The following is an 18,322-nucleotide window of genomic DNA, read 5'->3' as shown; positions in this document are numbered from 1 at the left end:
ATTGCTCCTTCTCTCCATCGTGGAAAGGCATCCACGAACTCAATGATGTCGCTTGTAGGTGAGGCGAATTCGATCGGCATTGATGGAATTCTCTGTTCTGTCGGAGTGGTCGGCACAACACCTGGAGTGCTCGGCACCCTGGCTATAGTGCTTGGCACTACTCTTGGACCGCTCATCACTACTCCTAGAGTGGTTGCCACCACTACAGGAGTGCTCAACACCAGTCTTGGTGTGGTCGGCACCATTGCAAGACCTCTCGGCTTCGCTATGAGAGCGTTTGGCACCCGTCCTGCAGTGGTGGGCACCACTACAGGACCGCTCAACACCACTCCTGGAGTGTTTGGCTCTATTGCTGGAGTGCTCAGCTCTATTGCTGGAGTGGTCGGCACCTCCTCTCTAGCGTCTCCACCACCGTGGATGACCAAGTGCTCGACGACGAAAGTGCTGATGAAGCCGCCAGCTTCCCCCATGCCCGGACTATCCTAGTCCTAGGCTACCTTCTCGTCGAACACGATGTCGCGCGAGACAACCACCTTGCCTCCGCGCGGGTCGTAGAGTCAGTACACCTTGGTACCTTCTACATAGCCTAGGAGCACCATCGGTGTGCTCCTATCCTCCAGCTTGGTGAGGACCGGCTTCGTCTTCCTGACGTGGCCGATGCAGCCGAATGTCTGGAGGAAGGACACGCTCGGCTTGCACCCATACCAAGCTTCGAATGGCATGTTACCCTTCAGGGCCTTGGTGGGTGCGCGATTGAGGATGAACACCGCCGTGGTCATCGCCTCACCCTAGAACCTTGTCAGCATGCCCTGGGCCTTCATCATGGATCGAGCCATGCCGACCACCATCTGGTTCCACCGCTCCACCATGCCATTCTGCTGTGGCGAGTATGGCATGGTGTGGTGTCGCACCACACCCTAATCCACGCAGTACGCAACAAACTCCACCAAATTGAATTCACCACCACGATTAGTCCTCAGCACGCGTAGCTTCTTGCCGCTCTCCGCCTTCGCACGCGCCTTGAACTTCTTGATCACCTCCGCCGCCTCGTCCTTGCTTGTTAGGAGTTGCAGCCACATATAGCGATTGCAATCATCCACGAGGAGGAGGAAGTACCGCCGACCACCATTTGTGGCTGGCGTGATTGGCCCACAAAGATTGCCATGGACGAGCCCGAGAGCGTCCACCACGTGATAATTGGCCGCCTTTGGGAACAACAGCCTCCTCTGCTTCCCGGCCAGGCAGCTGTCACACAGCTCGCCTCCGTGCTTGATGTGGGGTAGCCCTCGGACCATCTTCTCTAGCTGACCGAGCATGTCGAAGCTAAGCTGGCCGAACCGGGCATGCCACAGCCATGGCTCCTCGGTGTGCCATGCTGCCAGGCACACCGGCTGCTCCACCTTCAATTTGAGCAGGTACAGCCGGTTTTGGGACCTCTTCACCTTGGCAAGAAGGCGCTGCTCCCGGTCCTTGATCCTGAGGATGCCGTCCTTGATTAGTACCTCGCTGCCGCGCTCATCTAGCTGGTCAATTGTGATGATGCTGGAACGCAGCTGTGGGATGTAATATATAGCCATTAGCGCGCGGTGCTCGTCGTTCTGGCACCTGAGGATGATGGTGTCGCACCCTCGAATTGCCACCCTTGAGCCATCACCGAACTTTACCGTGTCTGTCACATTGCCATCGAGCTCGGAACAGGCTTCCTTGGAGCCCGTCTGTGGTTGCTGGCGCCGGAGTCCAGGTACCACCGCTGCTCCTATCCGCCGCCCACATGTCTAAGGTGGACTTGGGCGCGCGGTTCATCGAGGTGGACAACCTTTAGAGCCTTCCCAAGCCCTTTTACCGCCATCCCCTCTCCCTTCACCTTGGCCTCAACTTCGTGCAGTGCATAGAGCATCGCCATCAGGAGAGTGGCCTCATCATCATCAGCAGCCTATGCCAGGTGAGCCTTAGCCTTCTTCTCCTGCTTGTGATTTGGGCACTCCTTTGCCCAATGGTCCGTCTTCCCGCAGCATCGGTAGGCGTTGGGGTCGACCTTCTTCTTCTTCTCTGAAGAAGCCTTGCCGCGGCACTTGCCATCGCTAACGCGGTTAGAGGAGGCTTTCCTGGACTTCTTCCTCCGAGCAGCCCACTCCTCTGCCAGCATAGCTTGTCGCTGTCCGTCGTTGCTATGGCATGCTCCATGCGCTCGTCCACCGCCCGCAGACGACCTATCATATCCTCAATGGTGAGGGTGGATAAGTCCAGCATCGTCTCTATGGAAACAGCAATCTGGATGTACTTCATCGGCACAGAGTGGAGGTACTTGGAGGCCGCCTCTTCTTCATCGATGGTGATGCCGTGGCTTCTTAGCTTGCTCATGAGCGACTGCAAGCGGAGGGAGAAGTCCTCCACTGATTCACCATCCTTGAACTTTAGGGTGGCATACTCCTGCTTCAGCAGCTGGGCCGTTGCCTTCTTTGTGCGGTCAGAACCGATGCGCATTGCAGCAATGGCCTCCCATGCCTCCTTAGCAGAGCTCTTCGCCCCCAACGGCTCCCTGTACTCTACTGGCACAGCAGCGAGGATACCCTTCAATGCTGATATGTCGTCTTCTTCGTTATCGGTGCCCTTGTCAACAGCATTCCAGAGCCGTCGGGCTCTGAGCTTGACCTTCATGGTCACCGCCTACTCGCCATAGTTGGTGCGAGTCAGCATCGACCAACTGGTGCCGCTGACCTCCCGTACCATGCGCACAACGACCTCCTATCGTGGCTGGGCAGCCAAAGCAGCGCCGCTGTTGTCGCCCATCTCCAAACCGTCTGTCATCGCTAGCGGTTAGTCCGACGACGGCGCTTGTACAGCTCTGATACCACTTGTTAGCCCCTGGATCTTCGGCATAGGTGAGTCGACCACTCACCTGCTTTGCCGATCGCACACTATGGCTAGAGGTAGAAGAAGGAGGAAGAACAGAGCACACACACAACACAAACACTAGCGTCGGCCGGAGCTCTTTAGAGGAGATGGCCAAACTGAACTCGCTCTTTTTACCGAGTTGCAGTGGGAAACTATATATACAACTCTACCCATCTAATCCTACAGTGACTAGATATGACAGCAGGGATGACTTTGGCGCCTGCCCCAGCTGTGGCTACAGTGCGGCAGGGAAGCCTTTCGCCGCCTACCCCTGCAGCGGCTACAGTGCGGCAGGGGAGCCTTTCGGCGCCTACCCCCTGCCGTGCGTTCATACAGGGGAGTAGCAGATTACTTAACAACAACAGGGAGACATACTAGTACACATGATTTGGCAGCTAGTGTAGTCGGTATATACTTGTATGACAATGATAGTAGGAGCAGGAATATAATGGATGGCGTCACACTACACAACATGTCTAACGACAACTGAAGGTCTATAGTCAGCAACCAAGATCTTCTCAGGGTGTTGCTGGATCTTCTCAGAGATCTTCTCAAGGTGCTGCAGGATCATCTCAGAGATGCTAGGCAGTGCTAGCTTGTTGGCAGGAAGCCACTGAAGTTGCTGGGAGCAAATTTGTTGCAGGATCTTCTCATGGGGTTGTTGGTAGCGACATGTTGATAGGACGCCATTGAATTATCTTATGGTGAGCTACATTCTAGCTTTGAATGCTTTTGAGCTACAACCTGGTAGTTTTAGTTTCTGGACTCGAACCTGATATCTTTTGATCAATGTTGGATCACTTTTGGATGATGGCTTTTGCTCAACAAGAAAACAATGTTTGCTTGCTGTACAACCTGGTGACAACTGCTAGTTTTTGTATTCAGCTATATGCTTGTATGTTGGCTTGATGTCAACAAGCTAGTGACATGATTATATATGTATTCATTTTATATAAATGAATGAGAGTATGATTAATGTGCCCATTTGTGTATGTCATTCAAAATCTATATGATATAGTTTCAATATTGTATTGGTCCTAAATGTTTGGTCCAGTTTTAAATACATCTGGTTTAATTCTTTTTACCTATTTAATTGAGCTCGATGGACTATTAGTTGCTAAAAGTTCTTATTGCGATGAACTGTCGGTCGCTAAAAGCTCTAACATGTTGTTGGTTGCTAAAAGTTGGACCGTCGAACTGTTGGTCGCTAATGATATGTTGTGAGTCGTTTTGGACATGATACATTTGAGTTGGTATTTACTTTGTCTAGATGAGCAATCAATACTAGGTACATAGATAGGCCAGCTCTCCATCTTTTAAATAGTTATTATTGGAAAAAGTCTACTTGAGCCCCTAACGTGTGAAGGGTGGTCTACGGAAACCTCTGAACTATAAAACTAAATATTGTACATACTAAACTTTGCAAAATTGAACAAACAACCCCTGGGTGGTTTTGCATACGTAGCACTCCACACTGGCTGCCTTTGATGACGTGGCCTTTAGGGAACAGGGCCGGTTCAGTCACTGAATTGGAGCCCCGCTTCGCGCCGGCAGCAGCTGCTCCGCCGTCGGTGGCCGACCTTAACCGCCGTTCTCGCGCGTTGGACACGCGGCTGCTTGCATGGCGACCCCAAGCAGGAGCTGGCAAAGCCAGAAACAGCGCCCGTGTCGTTTTAAGCCGCGCCGGCCGCCGTCTCTCTCCTTTTCCGCTTTCTGCTCGCCGCCGGACACCTCGATCCCGCCTGTGAAATTCGCCATCTCCTTTTCGCCTCCGCCCGATTCCTCTCAACCGCAGCTTCGCCTCTCCCTTGTGCATCTCCCCGACCCACTCGCAATGCCTCTCGCTGCCGAAATCGTCCTCGACGCTGGTTCCTGTCGCGGGCGTCTGCCGAGCGCCGCCGTGGCCATCTCGCCGTGGCCGGGCCACTCGGGTTCATCTCTCGCGCTAGTTTCTCTCTTGCTAGCTTCTCCTTGGGGTCGTGGTGCTCTTCGGCTCATTCTTTTCGGCGTGGACCCATGCCAGGAGCCGCCCGTGCGGCGTCCCCGCGGTCTGCTATCGCTCGCCTTTGCCACCGGGAGCTCAAACTCGTCTTCGCGTTCTCGGCTGTGCACGCTGCCCCTGCCGTCACCGCAACCATAGCCACGTCCACCTTGATCTCCTCTGTCACTCGCGCACGCTCGGCGAGCCCGTTCATGCCGGGGGCACTAGCCCTGCCGCCTACCCCACCATCGACGACGGCCTGGACACCGCCACGCCAGGCGCTCGCATGCACGCGGGCAGCCCGCTGCGAGCACCATCCTCCGCCCTTCCTCTGCATGGATTGCCAAATCATCCAAACCAGCCAGCATGGATTGCCACATCAGCAAACCACCTCTCAATACCACCCTAGTGGTTATTTGCCCGGTTTCACATAGTTCAGTGTGTACAATACCTGATTTTATAGTTCAGGAGGTTAGGTAGACTAACTTGGATACGTTAGGGGTGATGTAGACTTTTTCCAATAGTTATTTGCTTTGCAACCTTTGTTTGGAAACTCTAATAATATGATAAATAGGTTGGTTCCTGTTGAGTACCTAAAACTAGGGTTACCTAAATCCCCAACTTTTAGCATCATCACAACATGATTAATTCCCTAGCTGATTCTTGTAACTTGTCAAGGGCTCAAATGCTACACCCAACATTGCTCTTGCGCACCCCTGAAGCACACCCGTTGGATAACAAGAAAGGCTCGTAGGCCCAAGGGTGGCCCAATCAATATGCAATCTCGTCGCCCGGGAAGGACGCCTCTAGCCGGGCCGGCTGTCATGCCTCATGCTCGGCATGCCCCATCATCCCGAGTGAGCCTCTGCCCGCAGTGACGTAGGTAATCCTTCGCCAAGCCCAAAGAGGGACCAGGGGCCTGACATCGAGGTAGAGCTGCATCGCTCTTGGATCTATCGGAGCTCTATCCACTTGCCCCTATGAGTCCTTGTCAGGCACTCCCTATCCGTGGCCACGCTCGGCACATGACACAACATGACATGGGGACGCACACCACCTCCACATTGAGGAGACGAAGGCGTGGGACCCATTGTTTAGTCCCTCAAGGTAGCAACCTCTCTATCGTTGACGTGCAGCGAATGCAATGGGAAGAATGGACCTGGAAGAGGGCACAATGTCATCTCTAGGCTCTGAAGACCAGCCCCAAGCTTCGACAGACGGTGTCAGAGACGGTTCTAGCACCGTTGGCCACGCACCTGGAGAAGACGACATCAGAGTCTTCACTGTGACACCGAGCTGTGACACCTGGAGACGAAACGACCACTAGTGAGCTTCGGTGTCTTCGCTTTGACACCGAGCTCCAAGCAGCACCTACTGTTCCTAAACTCCGATGGTGGCACTCTAGAGTACACCAGAAGTAAAAGTGGCACCTGTTTTCTTTAGCCCTTTTTTAGGATGTTTGTGCACTCCGGTGCTCTCCAGTGCTTTAAAACATTCTTGTCTTTTCTTTTGGGCTTATTCTATCTTGTGTCATGGACTTCTAGCATCACTTGTAGATCTTCAACAAGTCTTCTAATGTCTTGCTTGAGGTTTTGATCATTCGGATCACCACTTTGGATAAGTCCAAGTCCACTTTGCATCCATTTGAACTGTACCTTGTATACTAGCAAAACGTCGTTAGTCCAAATGGGCATATCGTTCATCAAACACCAAAATCAAACATAATGGACCATTGGGTCCATTTTTCTTATACCAGGAAAGGACAACACAGTCCATGCGAGCCCAATCAGCACTAATACAGACTTGATGGTTGGCCGCTGTGCTATTTTCGACGTGATATGTGCATGACATTTTCACAAATTGAAGCACTTTTCGCAAAACTTATGGCCACATGGTATCTGCACAATAAAAAACTATTTATTAGTTAAAAATATGATATGAAACAAATGTTTAATGGATAATGATAAATATAGGTACATGCATACTATGGTTATCCAAAGTAAAATACACAAAAATGAATATGAGGCATGCATGTGTTGTACACAGTCTTGTGTTACAAGACAATATGCACAACACACACATATACATGCCATAGAAAGAACATACAAATAAACAAAATGTAGAACATAGCTTCCTATATGGATAAAAATATGCCTACAAAGAACAACACAGTTAATTCATCCAGAAATTATACTCCTTGTACGATACAAATGAATCCCGAGCCAACTGCTTAAATAGAAAAAAGACATCCAGATGTTTAGGACACATGCTAAGAAATCAAAATGATAAGAATAAGCTACCTTCTCAGGATCACATTAGGATGATAAGTGCATCCTTCTAATTTTTCTAGATCTAGTTTATCCTGCCAAATGCAGCTGTCAAAAAAGAAGAATCGGATCTTGTGTTACACATCTTGTGTTACAAGGAAATGTGTACAACACACATATAACAGTCTAATACAAAGAACACTACAAATAAATGAACAAAAGGTACATACACGTAAATGAACAAAAGGTAAAGTACAGAGGCCTATTTGGATAAAATTTTTGAAACAACTTCAGAACACATGTTGTTTCATCAAAAGAGTGTAGCAAAAGGTACTGTCCAACTAAAAATATTACAAAAGAAAAGAAACATGCCACACAACTTGGACATGGTAACCCTTCAAGCAACCAAGTCACAAAGCCTCACTTATTCTTCTCAAATATCTCATCAAAGCCTTGCTTCTTGTTTCTTCCATTATTTCATCCAAGATGTTCCTTCCGCTACATTAGTATATCATTATTTTACACACATTTCAAAAAGGTGAAACATATCTAATATCCCAAAGGATATAACAATAGAAGAGTAGTAATTGGTTGAGGTCAAAATGATTGGGCCAAAATGATCTTGTGGAACTATCACGAAGATATGGCCATTTGAAGCATTTGCCTTTCCAACTCGCATAAATCTTTTAATTATATATACCTCGTCGAGCCTATCATCATTCCACATAATGTATGGGATTTATGAGTTAGCTAAATTAGTTTTCTTTGAGATCTTCGCCATACGAATAGCTTCAACTACTATCTACACTATAAAGTAGGACCGAATTGAAATTATACTAGGTCCACCCACAATTTTGGTCCTCCATAGTCATGGATTTCCCTCCGTACACCCCAAAATATGCACCCAAAAATACAACAGCATTGAAATCAATGGTTGTTAGGCCTTCCCCGGAGGCTTCAACGTGATCTGAAGGTCAGGACTCTTATTTATCATCCCTCCTCCTGCGTTGAAGCCCTCCGTCCACTTCCAACACCCCACGCCCGCACCCCATTGGCCATAGCTCAAATTCTTGGTTGTCTTTTTCCCCCAAAAAATGAAACATAATCCTCTCCTCTCGCCTCCCCATCCCATGACTCACGACTCTTTTGGTCCCATGGCTAGGGTTCCCTGTCACCGCCTCACTAGATCTTTCCTGCCAGTGCCGCTTGCCGCCCATCTACAGGTCGCGCGGCGACCCTCACCAAGCTGCTCAGAGTCATGCTCGCTGCCTTGGCCTAGGCCACATGAACCTCATGGGGGCCGCATGGGCACCACCTATGCGAGCGCCTATCGAGGCAGCACGCACCATGGCCTCTGCTTGTGGCTTCCTAGGCAGCATAGGCTGCCCCCGCTGCTTTCAACCCTTGAGCAGGCGAGCGACAGTGTGAGGGCGCCATCAAGGGTGTGTGGTGCGGGGAGGTGATGGCCCTGGAGGTCGAGGGTGTGGGCCTTGAGGATGAGCGAGGGAGGGCATCGCGGGGATCGAGGGCAATGCTGCACTCAGCCTCGGTGATGGCCACGCGGGCGAGCCAGCATGGCTGGCTACGGTGTACGCATGGGCAAGGAGCTAGGCGCCCTGCGTGAAGTGCCGACACGACTAGCCTAAGGAGGAGCCACCGACTTCGTCGGAGCGGTGCAGCCGTAGGGTGGCATGTTGGGGAAGGGAGTGGAGCGTGACGAGCATGCCAGTGGTGAGGAGGAAGAGGTGGCACTACGCCAACAACCATGGCAGAGGCACGGCGGAATTTGACCAAATGACTTAGTGATGACTACAGGACCATATACATTAGCCGCTGGGAAGGGATGGTGTGGTAGATATACTCTGGAGGACGCCAGATGCTAGCGAGAAGATGTAGTCACATGTCCTCCGGATGAAGAAGGAGCTTGAATGACAAAGGGTTAGGCAGAGGAGGGTGAGGAAAATGTCGACTTCGCGTAATAGCTTCGGATTTGCTTTCGTGTTTTCCTTTTTTCTGTTTTGGGTTCAGTTGGTGTCACGCCTATACAGACATTGTCTTGTGTTACAAGACAATATGCACAACACACACATATACATGCCATAGAAAGAACATGCATTTAAAGGAACAAAATGTAGAACATAGCTTCCTATATGGATAAAAATATGCCTACAAAGAACAACACAATTAATGTTCATCCAAAAATAACATAAAGTCCATTATTAACCAATAGACTACAACAATTATACTCCTTGTACGATAAAGATGAATCCCAGGCCACCTACACAAATAGAAAAAAAGACATCCAAATGTTTAGTACACATGCTATGAAATCAAAATGATAAGAATAAGCTACCTTCTCAGGCGCACTTTAGGATGATAAGTGCATCCTTCTAATTTTTCTAGATCTGGTTTATCCCACCAAATACAGCTGTCAAAAAAAGAAGAATCGGATCTTTTGAGCTTTGCGCATGTTTGGGTAAAATCTCTCTCAAACAGTGATGCCATAACCTCTATACAAGCTTCTTTGAGCTTATGGTCACTATGGCATTGAGCTATGTCCACAATTTCATCAACATTATTGATACAAAGCCACATTCATCTTCTCAAATCTCTTACCAAAGCCTTGCTACTTGTTTGTTGGCATGTTTCCGCTGAGATCTCTCCCACCACTGCATTAGTATATTATTATTTTACACACATTCAAATGTTTGTAAAATGCACAAAGAAAATATTAGACAGTATGTGTTGTACACATCTTGTGTTACAAGAAAATGTGTACAACACACTTATAAATAAAAGTCTAATAGAAAGAACACTACAAATAAATGAACAAATGGTACATACACATAAATGAACAAAAGGTAAAGTGCAGAGGCCTATTTGGATAAAAATGTTGAAACAATTTCAGAACACATGTTGTTACATCAAAAGAGTGTAGCAAAAGGTACTGCTTAGGGGGCGTTGGGGCTGCGTGCGCGCGTTGGTGAGGAGTTGGGCACCTTGCGTGAAGTGTCGGCGCGACTGGCCTACGGAGGAACCACCGAAGGCATCAGAGCGGCGCAACCGCATGGCGGCACGGTGGGGAAGGGAGTGGAGCACGACGAGCATGCTAGTGGCAAGGAGGAACAGGAGGCACTACGCCGATAGCGACCATGGCCGAGGCACAACGGAATTTGAGCAAATGACTGATCGACAATTATGGAACCATATATATTAGCCGCTGGGAAGGGATGGTGAGGCAGGATATACTTTGGAGGATGTCGGATGCTGGCGAGAAGATGCAGTTACATGTCCTCCAGATGAAGGAGCTTGAGCGACGGAGGGCCAGGCAGAGGAAGGTGAGGAAAATGTGGACTTTGTGTAATAGCTTCGGGTTTGCTTCATTGTTTTTCCCTTGTTTTGGGTTCAGTTGATATCAGTCCTACGGACAGTTGAGTCGGTGATTTGTCTGAATCATGTGTAAGGATGTCACAAGGATTTCACAAATGTTGGGGTTTAGTGTAAGATTATGGATAAATGTTGGTTTATTTTTCATTGCTTTCAGTGAGCTATTGAAATTACATCTGCAATTAGAATCGTCCTAGGAGGAATGAGGTGTCTTTTCCATCGACAAGAAATAGACATCCAAATAGGAGTTGGAGACGTCTACATTTTACTCAGCAAATGGGCTAGGTCCTGTTTTCTTTAGCCCTTTTTTATGTTGTTTGTGCACTCATGTGCTCTCAAGTGCTTTAAAATAGCCAACACTTGAGTTTATTTCTTCGCGTCATTTCTTCCAGGTTTCTTTGCTATCTTTGAACCTGTGTCTCATTACATTCTCTTGATGGGTCCCATAAAGAAATCTCTGGGTAGGATGTCTAATAGACACATATGTGTGTTGTACACCTTGTGATACAATATAATATGTACAACACACACATACATGTCTAATAAAAAGAACATACACATAAAGGAACAAAAGTAAACTTAACTGCCTATTTCTGTTTAGACCTTCAACTGGCTCAGTAGACTCATATCATTGTATACAGAATGTTGATAAGCCTAACCGGGCATATACATTTGAAGGGCCAAGCGAGCTAGAAAAGAAAATGCTTCGAGTGGCCAGATTTTTGTGACAACTCCACCAGATTATTTTGGACCAATCCTTCCCCAACATGACCCCAGGAGGAAAACTAGTGTGCGAGTTGGAGAAACATTTGACAATAGAGTCGAATGTAGACAATGGGGTGCTCATTTGCCTCATATAGCTAGAATTGCTGGCCAGAGAAGATTTGGTGCTCAGTCTGTCACCTTATTCGGAGTCTATGGAGATGGTGAAGACCACGAATATTGGTTTCTTTTGTATCAGAAGATTTTATAATTTGAATAAAAATCACTCCTCTACTGTTTTCTTCAGTCTAGTCACAGATATGTTTCATAATATTAAAATGTGCATAAAATAACAATTTATACTAATGCAGTGGAAGGAGGGATTTAAGTGGAAACAAATGAACAAATAAGGAGCAAGGGTTTGACCAAACATTTGTTAAGATGAATGAGGCTTTCCGACAAAGCTGCTTGAGGGTTTACCCTATTCGGGTTGTGCAATGCGTATGTTTATTTTCTTTAAGCATGCATATGTGTATGCTTGAAACTACAATAATGTTCATCAAGTAGGTGATACTGTGGTCTACCGATGTTGTATTTGTTTGAATATTATTGATTTTGCTAGTGTAGACATTTGATTGTTCGACCATTTCTTGGTGTTATGAACTGGTTTATATTTTGTGTAAAAAAATAAACTGTTTAATATTGTGATAATTTTCTATTCTTTGCTATCTTTGAACTAGTGTCTCGTTACATTCCTTTGACAAGTCCCATAAAGACACCCCTAGGTGTCATGTTGTATTAGACACATATATGTGTTGTACACACCTTGTGATACAAGACAATATGTACAACACACACATACATGTCTAATAGAAAGAGCATACACATAAAAGGAACAAAAGTAAACTTAACTTCCTATTTCTGCTTAGAAATTCAACTGGTAGAGTCCCATCATTATATACAGAATGTTGATAAGCCCGATAGGGCATATACAACTGAAAGGGCCAAGCGAGCTGGAAAAGCAAATGCTTCGAGCGGCTAGATTTTTGTGACAACTGCAATGAATTATTTTGCACCAATCCTTCCCAAACATGACCCCAGAAGGAAAGCTGGTGTGCGAGTTGGAGAAACATGGGATGATAGACTTAAATGTAGGCAATGGGGTGCTCATTTGCCTCATATAGCTAGAATTGTTGGCCAGAGTAGATTTGGTGCTCAGTAAGTTGCCCTATCCTGAGGTTATGAAGATGACGAAGACCACGATGACTGGTTTCTTTATACCGAAAGGTTTGATAATTTGACTACAAATCACTCCTCTATTGTTTTCTTCTGTCTAGTCACAGATATGTTTCACTATATTAAAATGTTCATAAAGTAACAATTTATACTAATGTAGTGGCGGGAGGGATCTAAGTGCAAACAAACGAACAAATATGGAGCAATGGTTTGACCAAACATTTGTTAAGATGAATGAGGATCGTCGACAAAGCTGCTTGAGGGGTTACCCTGTTCGGGTTGTGCGATATGTATGTTTATTTTCTTTGGGCATGCATATGTGTATGCTTGAAACTACAATAATGTTCATCAAGTTGGTGATAATGTGGTCTACCGATGCTGTATTTGTTTGAATATTATTGATTTTGCCAGTGTAGACATTTGATTGTAGGGCCATTTCTTGGTGTTATGAACTGATTAATATTTTGTATAAAAAATAAAGTGTTTAATATTGGGATAATTTGTTATTCTTTGCTATATCTTGAACTTGTGTCTCATTACATTTTTTGACAAGTCCCATAAAGAAACCTCTGGGTGTCATGTCGTTTTAGACACATATATGTGTTGTACACACCTTGTGATACAAGACAATATGTACAACACACACACATACATGTCTAATAGAAAGAGCATACACATAAAGGAACAAAGGTAAACTTAACTGCCTATTTCTGCTTAGACCTTCAACTAGCTCATTAGACTCACATCATTATAGAAAGAATGTTGATAAGCCCGACAGGGCATATACAACTGAAAGGGCCAAGCGAGCTAGAAAAGCAAATGCTTTGAGCGGCCAGATTTTTGTGACAACTACACCAGATTATTTTGGACCAATCCTTCCTGAACATAACCCTAGGAGGAAATCTGGTGTGCGAGTTGGAGAAACATGGGACCTTAGATTTGAATGTAGACGATGGGGTGCACATTTGCCACATATAGCTAGAATTATTGGCTAGAGTAGATTTGGTGTTCAGTTAGTCGCCCTATCCGGAGGCTATGAAGATGATGAAGACCACTGGGATTGGTTTCTTTATACCGGAAGGTTTGATAATTTGACTACAAATCACTCCTCTATTGTTTTCCTCTACCTAGTCACAGACATGTTTCACTATATTAAAATGTGCATAAAATAACAATTTGTACTAATGTAGTGGCGGGAGGGATCTAAGTGGCAACAAACGAACAAATAAGGAGCAAGGTTTTGACCAAACATTTGGGATGATGAATGAGGCTCTAATATAAAGCTGCTTGAGGGGTTACCCTGTTCAGGTTGTGCGATACATATGTTTATTTTCTTTGCGCATGCATATGTGTATGTTTGAAACTACAATAATGTTCATCAAGTAGGTGATACTATGGTCTACCGATGCTGTATTTGTTTGAATATTATTGATTTTGCTATTGTAGACATTTTATTGTTCGACCATTTCTTGGTGTTATGATCTGATTAATATTTTGTGTAAAAAATAAACTGTTTAATATTGTGATAATTTGCTATTCTTTGCTATCTTTGAACTTGTGTCTCATTACATTCTCTTAACAAGTCCCATAAAGAAACCTCTAGGTGTCATGTTGTTTTAGACACATATATGTGTTGTACACACCTTGTGGTACAAGACAATATGTACAACACACACACATACATGTCTAATAGAAAGAGCATACACAAAAAAGGAACAAAAGTAAACTTAACTGCCTATTTCTGCTTAGACCTTCAACTAGCTCAGTAGACTCACATCATTATATATAGAATGTTGATAAGCCCGACAGGGCATATACAACTGAAAGGGCCAAGCGAGCTTGAAAAGCAAATGCTTCGAGCAGCCAGATTTTTGTGACAACTGCACCAGATTATTTTTGGACCAATCCTTCCTGAACATGACCCCAGGAGGAAATCTAGAGTGCGCGTTGGAGAAACATGGGACATTAGACTTGAATGTAGACGATGGGGTGCTCATTTGCCTCATATAGCTGGAATTGTTGGCCAGAGTAGATTTGGTGCTCAGTCAGTCGCCCTATCCGGAGGCTATGAAGATGATGAAGACCACGGGGATTGGTTTCTTTATACCGAAAGGTTTGATTATTTGACTACAAATCACTCCTCTACATATATGTGTTGTACACACCTTGTGATACAAGACAATATGTACAGCACACACATACATGTCTAATAGAAAGAGCATACACATAAAGGAATAAGAGTAAACTTAACTGCCTATTTCTACTTAGACTTTCAACCGGCTCAAAAGACTCACATCATTATATACAGAATGTTGATAACCCGAAGGCAAATCTGTTTGGGTCAGATTCGATCGATAATCTTAGTCAAAGTCTAGCTTGAAACTGATAGAGGATTTGCTCAACATGGACAGAAACAAATCTACTATTTTATGCTTTTACATTTTTTAAAGGACGACAAAAGCTTTACCACAAATATTATTAGAGAACAAAAACAAAAAAAAATCTACTCTAGTTTTTTAAGAAAAAAATCAGCCCTAAAAAACCTTTCAACTAAGTGGTGCATAAGTGCATTTACCACTAACCACTTCGGTACAGGAACAAACCTAACTTACCATTCATCACACTGCTAGCTTGGCCAAGCTAAAAAACAACTATAAACCTCTGACATACCAAAACTACTCACATGGTCTTGCCCAAGGTACCACTAGTAGAGAAATGGGTTGTAGTCCCGGTTGGGAACTGGCTTTAGTCCCAGTTTCCCAACCGGGACTACGAATCCGGGACTAAAGGTCCTGGCCTTTAGTCCCGGGTCACATAACCGGGACTAAAGGTCCATTCTCAAGAGAAAAATAAACAAAATTGTAGGGAGACCTCTCTTACGATGTGTGAGATTCGAACCTAGGACCTCTTTTCTCACGCATAAACTCCTTACCAATTCAGTTGTACACCACATGTGACAGGGTCCTGGACACTCTCCTTTTGAATTAACCTATGGGGTACCTTTAGTCCCATCCGGGTTGGTGACACCAACCGGGACTAAAAGGTCACCCTTTAGTCCTGGTTGGTGTTACCAGTCGGGACTAAAGGTTGAAGGACCTTTAGTCCGGGTTGGTAACACCAACCGGGACTAAAGGTCGACCTTTAGTCCGGGTTGGTAACACCAACCGGGACTAAAGGTGGCCTGCTGCGAAAGCGTGCCAGGACAGGGGCCTTTAGTGCCTTTAGTCCCTGTTGGTAGCTCCAACCGAGACTAATTCTTCCTTTACTCCTGGACGCAAAAAATACCGAGTCTAAAGCTCAAAATTAAAGCGGATGAAAGGTCATTTCTCTACTAGTGTACTCATAACTCACCAATGGACAAAACACACCAACAGGCAATGGCTACCATAACTCACCTAGGGAGGAAAACATCGGGGATAACAAACAATGGGAGATCAACAAACGCCACAAACTTTAACTCACAGAACCTCAGGGACATGGACTACTTAGCTATGGAAGAAACATCCCATCAAGCTACTATATTTATTCTTGAATACATCTGGCTGCCACTTTTCTATTGCCCATTTCAACTAGCACTTTGAGAGCGTCCATTTTTACTTGTGAGTGGATGGTCAAAATGTGCAAAAAATTCAAATTGATCGGTGCCTGCCTGTCCCGTTGGTGGTGGTATCCCCAAACTTTTTGGCTACTAAGGGTTTGTTTGGTGGGGCTTGTGCCAAGTGCTTCTTCTTTCGAAAAGTCAAAAGTCAAACAGAGAGATGAAACCTAAAGTTATTTTTTTAGAAGCAACTGCTATTCCGTAATACAGTTTAGGAAGCACCTTAGACCCTGCTTTTGGCTTTTTGTAAAAAAAATCCCCTCATCTATCCCATGCCAAAGCTCAGGTCTAAGGTCCGGTCCAGTCTCACGTAAGTTGCGGTGCCACTGTGTATGGGTGGGATAGGGGTTCGAAAGTTTTCTCGATCTGCGTGAGAAAGTCATCTTCTTAAGTGAAATACTCGGGGGACCATCCGCCCCGTGTGGATTGAGTTTTTTTATAGTTGTTTCAAGGAAGATAGAGAGAGGAGGTAAGTTTTATACTTATTTTAACCAAACAACTTACATTTTTTCATGCCACATAGCTCACAACAACTTTTCTATACCTCACAGTTCAAAGAAGCTTTTTCACAGCTCATAGCTCAACCAAACATACCCAAAATCTTTTCGAACCAGGATAGCTACTTTCCCTTGTTTGTGGTTGGCTTTGTTTGCCAGTCTACTGCTTTTGCACCGAGGGGTACTAGTTGGGGCTCTTGGTTCGCTACTACAAAATCAATTAGGTGACAAGCTATTTTATTTATAGAGGCAGTCAAGTGTGCTTATCTCCCAAAATGCATAGTGATTGTTGGAGGCGGACAGACCATTTTTGGAAACACCTAGTAAAGGATTATTGAGTGTCAAGTATATGGGGAGATTAAACCCACGGATTAGCGTAATGATAGCTTGATTAACCCCCTAATAGATTTTCTTAATTAGCCTAGGGCTACACACGTCATGTACGCTTGCATGTACACACTGGGCCATTAGGGAATAGCTTTGTGGGCCTCAGAGGGCCCACTCTAGGAAAAGACCATGATGCCTAGGGAACAAGCCGAGAGGCTAATTCCCCGATTTGAATCGCCCACGCCGAGGATGACTGCCGAGCAAACGCCGCCACACGCGACTCAGCCTTAGATTCAGAGAGACTCCAGCCCTGACCAACGTCAAGAATATACCCCGAAATCTATCAAGCGTCCATAGGCTAACTGGAGGGCATAGCAGCTGGGCATTAGACCCTTCTGGGGGCCTAGTTTCTCCGTTCCTGCGAGGCCATGTCAGCCATTCCTAGCGTAGGGTCACACCCGGGGCATCACGCATCACAACGAGGACTTCTATGTGCTAGCGGTGTGGACGACTCTAGGCTCGCATGGCAGCCTCCCTCTGCATGCGTGTTGGATCATGGAGTATGAAGGAAGCCATGAGAAGGCGACCTCGGGATGGCACTACGGTAACAGACAGCACCTGACGGTTAGCACCTTGCAGTAGCAACATATGTCAGGGATAGTTAGGGTGTTGTTGGCCCCCTCACTACAAGACGAAGGATGGGACACAGCGCTGCTAGGGTAATCGAAGCTTATGACTCAAAACTCTAGGGAAACCTCCGCTACCATGTAACTTGTACCCATATCCCCCTCCTGTATGTAAGGAAGGGCATAAGCTCCTGTAAAAGGAATGGAAAAAACAATCCCCAATAGATCAAACCATAGTCTAGTGAATCAAGACATTCAGTCTTCGGTCGGCTCCTCGCCCAAGCAACGAAAACCCTAGAACAGTAGCATAGCGCTCCCCTACACCTCTCTCTCTCTCTGTTGAAAGAACTCGATTGAGCATTCTAATACAAAGAACACGTCTATTGGAGGTAGGGCTCAGATGCTCGAACCAAGATTAATCCCTTGTGTTTTGAGTACTTAAGCCATCAGAGACTCATGCATAAACACACGTCACACAACTCGATTACTGCCGTAGAATTGAACCCACGTCAAGCACCATCTTTGTAAATCAATTAACAAAGATGGGCGTCTTAATGGGTCCACCTCTGAAAATGGAGGCCATTTTTAGAGGCGGGCCTCTTAAAAGGCCCGCCTTTGTTAATCGAAATCTAGCCCAACAACCCATTCATGCTCCTCGGATATGTAAAGAAGGGAGGTAACCCTAGCCCGAAAGTCCATATCTCCGTTAGGCCATGTCTCTCTCTCTCTCTCTCCCTCCTGCGGGCGCGCCTCCCTCACTCCTCTTCACCACAGCCGCTCTCCACCCCTCTTTTCTCTACTTCCGA

Source organism: Miscanthus floridulus, chromosome 9 (assembly GCF_019320115.1).
Source record: "Miscanthus floridulus cultivar M001 chromosome 9, ASM1932011v1, whole genome shotgun sequence".
In the NCBI taxonomy this organism is placed as follows: domain Eukaryota; kingdom Viridiplantae; phylum Streptophyta; class Magnoliopsida; order Poales; family Poaceae; genus Miscanthus; species Miscanthus floridulus.
This window is presented reverse-complemented; position numbering follows the sequence as displayed.